Source organism: Lampetra planeri, chromosome 58 (genome assembly GCF_965212315.1).
Source record: "Lampetra planeri chromosome 58, kcLamPlan1.2.h2, whole genome shotgun sequence".
NCBI classification, from domain to species: Eukaryota; Metazoa; Chordata; class Hyperoartia; order Petromyzontiformes; family Petromyzontidae; genus Lampetra; species Lampetra planeri.
The window spans coordinates 2,425,729-2,433,740 of record NC_136164.1 but is presented as its reverse complement, the minus strand read 5'-3'; positions in this window follow the sequence as shown (position 1 = coordinate 2,433,740).

Below are 8,012 nucleotides of genomic sequence, written 5' to 3'. Positions count from 1 at the left end.
AGTTAAGGATACGTATGATGACGTAAGCACGTTAGTGTGAGCCCTCCCGGAACCCATAGAGAATGCATTGCAGTGCCTGCAGTTCGAAAAAAAACATCTTTGAATGTAAGTCTATGGGAACACTCTCAGCGATTCTCAGCCAGAGTGAAATCGCCCAAAAAGAGGCGGTACTCCACAGAACGTGACATGACGTTGATTGGACTATATCCAGAGGCGCAGTGACGGCTAGCGTAACTCCGTGGTTGAATGAGATTGTGAATGTGATTGAAAAAGTCCCTTTCACACTTTGGTAGTGCCTCGCCCAATCGCCCTAATGAAGAAACCGCCCCTGTCAGGTTGACTCAGGGGCTTTACAAACACATCAGGTTGCCTCAGGGGCTTTGCGGGTACACCAGGTTGCCTCAGGGGTCCGGCCTCGTTCATCAGAACGATGTTGGGTATTTTCGGTTAACCTCACTTTGTTAGCTTCTTGTGCTGCTTGGATGATCTGCTGGGTGTTTGCGCCCACAGAAGAAGACGCTTTGAGGAGGCTGGGTGAGAGCCGTTTGGACATTCTGGGAGAATAACCTCCTCAAGCTTTGCACCGATGGTAGTCTCACGCCGTGGAAAACGGTCAAGTCTCTCGGCCACATCATTTACAATGATCGGCGGTGACTCGGTGGATGCGGGCGAGGTGGAAATGACCGCCAAATGACCAGCCAAGTCAAAAGAGAAGTCGCCGACCTGCTGCGGTGAAGCCCGAAGCGATCAACCCATGACATTCTGGCGGTGTCGCTGCGCTCCCCCGCACAGCGTTTCTCCTCAGCCTCCTTGAATTTTTGTTGAAACAAACTTTTTTGGTATTCGACTTTAAGGCGCATCAACGTCGTTGCTGTTTTTGTTCCTCGGTATGCTTTCTTACTGTCAGCACTGTATCCCGGGATTGTTCAGCGCTGTTTGAGTTGACTGCGTGTAAGACCCATTTGACTTACACACAAACCTATAACCATCGAACAAACACAGTCACAACATCGCGAACTTTCAGATGCGCTTTTTTCATCCAACTGGAACACTTCTTCCTTCCGATATTAGAAAGCCACTGGGAGCTATGCACTTTCAAATCTAGATGGAGAACTCATTTCTTAACCACTACCATCATCACCATTACCAACCAGCATCATCGCCACCACCATCAACGCCGATAGCCATGCGCTATGAAAATAGTGTGATATACGAAATGTCGCACCTCGGATTAACATGGTTGGCTACATACGGTGCAAAATATTTTCTACATACATACAAAGACAGGCACAGTATCGCCGGCGTTCAGAAGCGCTTCCGATGTTAGGAAGCCACTGGATCTATGCACTTTTCAATGTAAATTGTGTTTAGTTTGTTGTCCTTCCTTCCGCACCTCTGTTTAGCACAGTTGGTTATATATGGTGCGAAAGAAGTTCAACATGAATATAGAACCCACATACTTACACAGAGAACCACATACTTACTTAGAGGACCATTGACTTACATAGAATCCATATGATTTTCCAGAGCCCAGCTTAGAGGCTCAGACTTACAAAAAGCCCAAAGACTTACACAGACACCCCTAGACTTCCATAGATATCCACATTTGCATATAACCCGTAAACTTACAGAAACTACTCTCTCTGTGCGAGTCTGTGGGTGTCTGTGAGTGTGTCTTTGCGTGATTTTGTGGGCCTCTGTGTGAGTTCGTGGGTCTCTGCGTGAGTTCGTGGGTCTCTATGTGAGTATGTGGGTCTTTGTGTAGACACAGAGACTGTTACAGAGACCCAGAGACTCACATATATCCATATACAGTACTCACATAGAGACCCATAGACTCACAAAGTGACCCATAGACTCATACAGTAACCCATAGACTCACGTAGATGCCCATAGACTCACAGATACTCATAGACTTACATAGAAGCCCATGAACTCACAGATATTCACAGACTCACAAAAAGACCCATAGACTCACACAGAGACTCATAGACTCACACAGAGACCCATAGACTTACATAGAAACACACAGACTTACGCAGATACCCATAGACTTACACAGAGATCCACAGTCACCCCGTAGTGACCCACGTGGTGAAGTATGACCAAACAGTATATAAATCGTCTACATTAGGAACATCAATGACAGCATCATAAACAAAAACACGCAGCTGTGTGAGTCATGCGGGGGCAAGGGTTGCATATGTATGCAACAGAACCCAGTATCCAGGGGCGGTTTCTTCATTAGGGCGATTGGGCGACGCACCACCAAGCTCATTCAACCACAGAGTGACGTGAGCCGTTACTGTGCCTCTGGATATAGTCCAATCAGCGTCATGTCACGTTCTGCGGAGTACCGCCTCTTTTTGGGCGATTTCACTCCGGCTGAGAATCGCCCAGAGTGTTCCCATAGACTTACATTCAAAGATGTTTTTTTTTCGAACGGCGGGCGCTGCAATACATTCTCTATGGCTTCCGGGAGGGCTCGCACTAACGTGCTTACGTCATCATACGTAAGCACGTTTCAGTCAACAATATTATTTGTCGCCACCTAGTGGAATCTTTAATAAAAAAAACTGAGTAGATTGTAATAATAGTGAGTATAGAAACAAACAAGGAGATGTATTGTAAGAGTCACTTTATTTTTCATTAATATTAAAGAAGTGATGTTGCCTTTACATGCTTAAGCTGTTAATTTATCCATTGCATGGGTGGACCTTATCCTTATCAATCATCCAGACATTTGCCCCCCCCTGAGAGATTTTGCAGGAGCCGCCACTGCCAGTATCGCCAGAATACCCAGACCCTCATTCTCATGCATACATATTTTACCATGTCCTTAATTATTGACTGTGTTCTCACTGCTGTCGTGCCCTCAGTAGGTGAGCTATGTAGTACAGTACATAATATGCTTTCCATTAACTCACACCCATATTTGACACAGAGATTGACGCCACCTCTAAACATCTGGGCAGTTCACCAGCATTGCTTCAAGTAAGCCTGACTCTGCTGATGAGACAGTGAATGTCAAAACCAGTCGTTGCATATAAACATCTGAGCAGTTCACCCTCATTGAATCAAGCAGAGATTGGTTTGCTGATAAGACGCTGTAAGTTAAAACCGCTCCAGAGCGTTGCTTGTGTAGGGGTATCAGGGGAAGGGAACCCACCAATGGGAGGGTTAGTGGGACGGTGACAGGAGAAGGAGGAGGGGTAATCGAGGAGATATAAGGGGAGAACGGGCGGGAAGAAGGGGCTTTTGGCGGGAACGAGATTGAGACGGCTGGGGACAGGTGTGGATGGGAGAAAAGGATTAAAAGATGAACCTCCTGCAACCTTGTGTCGGCTCTCATTTACACTTGTGTTGAATCAATGCTGTGAAGTGACACTCCCAGAATTCCGCGTGGCTGATGGGATGTGTAAAATAATGTTTTGTTAAAAATATCTTACGCGGAGACGCAGATATGGGGGAGGAGGCAGGTTTTGTTACCTTATTATTTAATGTAAATCTATAATGCATGTGTTAGCGTACCGTTAATTATTGATGTCCCCGCCGTTGATGTGGCTCAGTAATTGAGTGTTAGTTACTTCGGAAAGCCTCGTCGAATCACGCGATCACTTTCAAGAGGGTCCCTCTGTCGGTGTCGACCGGCGGTGGGGGGGGGGGTTCTCCGTCATTGAGTACTGTGGGGCTCAATCATTGAGTTCATGCATCTTTTTGCAAATCACGAATGACCGGTTTGTAACCATCAACTCCCTGCAATGCGTTTTATACATATGCAGTTTCTCGTAAAATCACTCAGTCGGACACGTTGCTACAGGTCACCTGCTTACACTTTATTACTCGATTCTTGTACCAGTTGTAGGCACTCCTGTCACTTCTGTTAACCAACTTCCAATATCTACATTATACTTCGCTAACCTGCCTGCAGCAGCTCTTCCTCTCAGCAGCTCCGCACTCACAGCTCCGCACACAGACAGCAGCTCTCGTTCTCAGCAGCTATGCACTCGAGGCTCCGCACTCGGCAGTTCCCGCTCTTGGTAGCTCCGCACTCAGCAGTGCTCACACAGAGCTCGCACACAGCAGCGCTCAGACAGAGCTCGCACACAGCTTCGCTCACACAGAGTTTGCACACAGCATCTCTCACTTTGTGCCGCTGCCCTCGCCTACGTTCCCTCAGACCCACTCACTCGTCCGATCCGGGCGGGGGGATCAGCCATCACCCGCCCGGCGACTCGTGAGGGTTGAGGTCCGTCCCTGGCTTGAGCGGCAGCGGCGAGGTCTCATCACCTTGGTTCCAGCAACACGAACTCCCGCTCTGCTCTCACGCGCCTCCTTTATATCCTCCCCCAAATTGTCCAGCTCCTCCCTAGTGTCTCTTTAGGGCCAGACAGGCTGGCACCTGTCAGGCCATCAATCACCCCTTATCGCACATCTCCCTGGCAACACCTCCGGTGTCAGCGTGCAACCCCGGGCTGACCCCATCTGCGCCCGATTCTTCCCTTAATGAGGTGGAGGTTTGCTCGTGTAACCTCATGTTGCACACGCGCACCTGCCTGCCCTCGGTTGCCCTCGGTTGCCCTCGGCCAACAGTGCATAATGCGTATTTTGCCATACTACACATATGTAATGAGACAACTTCAGAGACACGATTGTAGAGGGTATCTTATTTATTTCTTAATACTTTGACGACAGGTTCACAGAGCAACATTAGCGCTGACTGAATTATAGCTTAGCCACTCATACAGCGAGAGCAGCGACATACAACTATATAGCTGGCTGACTATATAGTTACGATGTCGATGAAAACTGGAAAGCTGGCAGGCTATGCAGCGACGATGACAAAGAGACGGCAGTGATGACAGCGACGACAGCCAGGACCTGAACCCCCACGACAGCCCCAAACTCCCGTTTGCCTCTCCCTTATATTCACTCAGCGTGGCCATGTCCGTCTTCTCAAACCCTCCCGTGGATTCCAAGAGCTTCTAGTTCGATCCCCTCTTTGATGCATGGCCCAGTTATGCCCCCCTTAGAAGCTTTCGTGACTGTAGGAACTACTCTGTGGTTCTTTCTGTAAAGTCACTTAGAAAATCAAATAAAATAATAATAGAATACGAAGTTTCAGTTGCAACACAAGCAGCCATCATCACGTAAGAATGAATGATAAAACACAGAAACGGAAACAACATAGGCAGACACATATGCAGAGACACGCCGAGCGGGACACAGACCAAGACAAGAGGGAGTGTGCGTTCGTGTGGGGGGGTGCAAGGGGATAGCAGCACTGGCAGAGTTGCTGTGTTGCTGTGGCACCACAGGGCACCGCCAGCGTCCTCGAGATCATTACAGGGCCAGACACCTCAATCTCACCAATTCTGACGCGAGCCTCTATTTGCACCAAGATCCCCATGCTCCCACCATTTGCCGCGACACATGCATTCACCACCGGCCTAACACAATGGTTACTTAACGGCAACAGATTAAAGATGACATCCGAGATGATAGTAGTAGAGGCACCTGTGTCAACCAGGACACGCACCTCAATGCCCTGTATGGAACCTGCTACTGCTGAAGAACCTGCTGTGGCCACTATCACACTTTCTTCACTGCGTACCCGAGTTAGACCTCTTTGCAGCCTGACCCTGCCGCTCATCGGCACTAGCAAGGAGATGAAGGGTGGAAATGACCTGAGGAACTCTATGTACCTGAGATGGTGATTTGGGCTGGGTGTCCGGTCTGTCGTGATTCGCCTGTCGGAGATGGGACGCGGCCGTCAGCGGAGCGGAAGACATCGACGCCGCTGTCGAGGGTCGTGTGTAGTTCTGGCACCCTCACCCAAAATGTTTCCATGGCGAGAGAGTTGAGTGCCATCACCAGGAATACCGCCTGTCCCAGCTCCAACAGCACGCTATGGTAGGTGAGGGGCGTCTCGGCCTCCCCTCGCCTCCATAGCAGGAAATTCCTGCGCATGTTGGAAGGCGGATCAAACACGGCCGCCATCTCACTGTAAGCCTGCTGGAGGGTGGCCATTTTTCACCCGGGATGGCCCGGAACGCCGCCAGAGCATCGTCATCCAGCACAGTCGGCAGGGCCCACAAAGCCTCCCCCTCAGTCCAGTCCATGGACCGTTATGCCGTCTCGAAGCGTCGGGTTAACGCATTCCATTCACCTCCTGCCGCAACAAATTCACGGACTGGCGGCAACCTCCGGGGCCGATCAACCCCGATTCCTGCTAGTTTGGTAAAATGGCAGCCCCTGGCAGCGTTTGCTCCGTGTCGTCCGATATGGCAACCGCTGCGCACATGGAATTCCTCACGGAAATTCTGGTGGCCGGCGTTCGTCCCGCTCTCTCCGGTGAGGTCTGTGTGTCCGTTCCCATCGCTCCTGCCCTCGCCGTGGTCGCGCTCATCACGTGACGAGCTGCGCGACAGTCGCCCGCAGGAGCTCGAGCTGCGCCGCCACCACACGCCATCCTTCATTGGCTTGTGGCCGTGGAGGAGCGGCTCCCGTTTTCTCTACCTCTGGCGCTGTCCGTCCTGCGGCCGCGGGGTCGCTAACTGGGACCGTGGTTCTCAGGGCTGCCAGGGGGTTCTCCATGTCGTCCTCACCCTCGTTGGAAGACGCCACAGGTGGGTTCCTCTTTCTGGTACTTGGACATATCTTTTCTGGTACTTGGACATATCTTCTTTGGTTTGGCCACTTCTGACTCCAAATGTAATGAGACGACTTCAGAGACACGACTGTAGAGGGTATCTTATTTTCTTTGGGTATTTCGGTAAAGTCACATAGATAGGTTCAAAGAAAATAACAAAATAACAAAAAACTACGACATTTCGATCGCAACACAAGTGGTCGTCATCAGGAAAATGGGGGTTATCTTCTAAAGACAACTATTTATAAAGGTTTGAAATGGGCGTAGCCCGAACCTTTATAAACAGTTGTCTTTAGAAGCTAACCCCCCTTTTGCTAATGATGACCACTTGTGTTGCAATTGAAACGTCGTATTTTGTTATTTTCTTTGAACTTTCTACATGACTTTACCGAAGGACCCAAACAATATGAATTCCTGCAGTCATGAAAGCTTTAAGTCAAGATGTAAGCATCTTATGAATTAATTTATAAATAATTTAACGACAGGGTCACAGAGCAACATTAGCGCTGACTGACTTATAGCTTAGCGAACTATACAGCGACAGCGGCGATGTACAACTACATAGCTGGCTGACTATATAATTATGATGGCGATGAAGACTGTAAAGCTGGCTGGCTATGCAGCGACGATGACGACGATGACGACGATGACGACGAAGAAATGGCAGTGATGACGACAGGCAGGACCCGAACCCCCATGACAGCCCCAAACCCCCCGTTTGCCTCTCCCTTATATTCACTCAGCGTGGCCAAGCCCCGCCCTTGGCCAGGCCCCTCTTCTCGAACTCTCCCGCGGGTTCCAGGAGCTTCCAGTTCGAACCCCCTTTTGAAACATGGCCCAGTTATACCCCTTTGCGGTCGCTTGCATATGTGAAGAGGAGTACCACGAGGGACGAGCGCGGGAAAGTGTGAGTTGGTGTAGAGGTCGTGTGCAAGGGCATGCATGATGCAACCTTGCACAAGTCTCTCTGTGAGTGGGGGCAATTGGGGGCAAACAGGGGTGAGCGTGGGAACACGGGGTTGGCGCCGTGGAGATTGGAGATGGGGGCGATGATAAGGATTAGCTAATGCGAGGGGCGCCATTGAGACGGCAACTTAAGTGGGAACACGTGATGCGAGGGGCACCATGCAGACGGAAGCTGAAGTGGGAGCATGTGCGGACTGAGGAGGGATATATAAGCTGGAGCGTGCGTGAGTTCTGGGTCACCGTTGGGAGAGTGAGATCGCCGTCATTGTGGGAGAGAGAGGAACGACACCCTGTGTGGACGACATCCCAGCCGTCGCCAAAGAAGGGCTCGAGATGTAGAGGTCTCACCTCATCGCTGGGCGGTGTTGGGTGATCCCCCACCCAGGGCAGACGA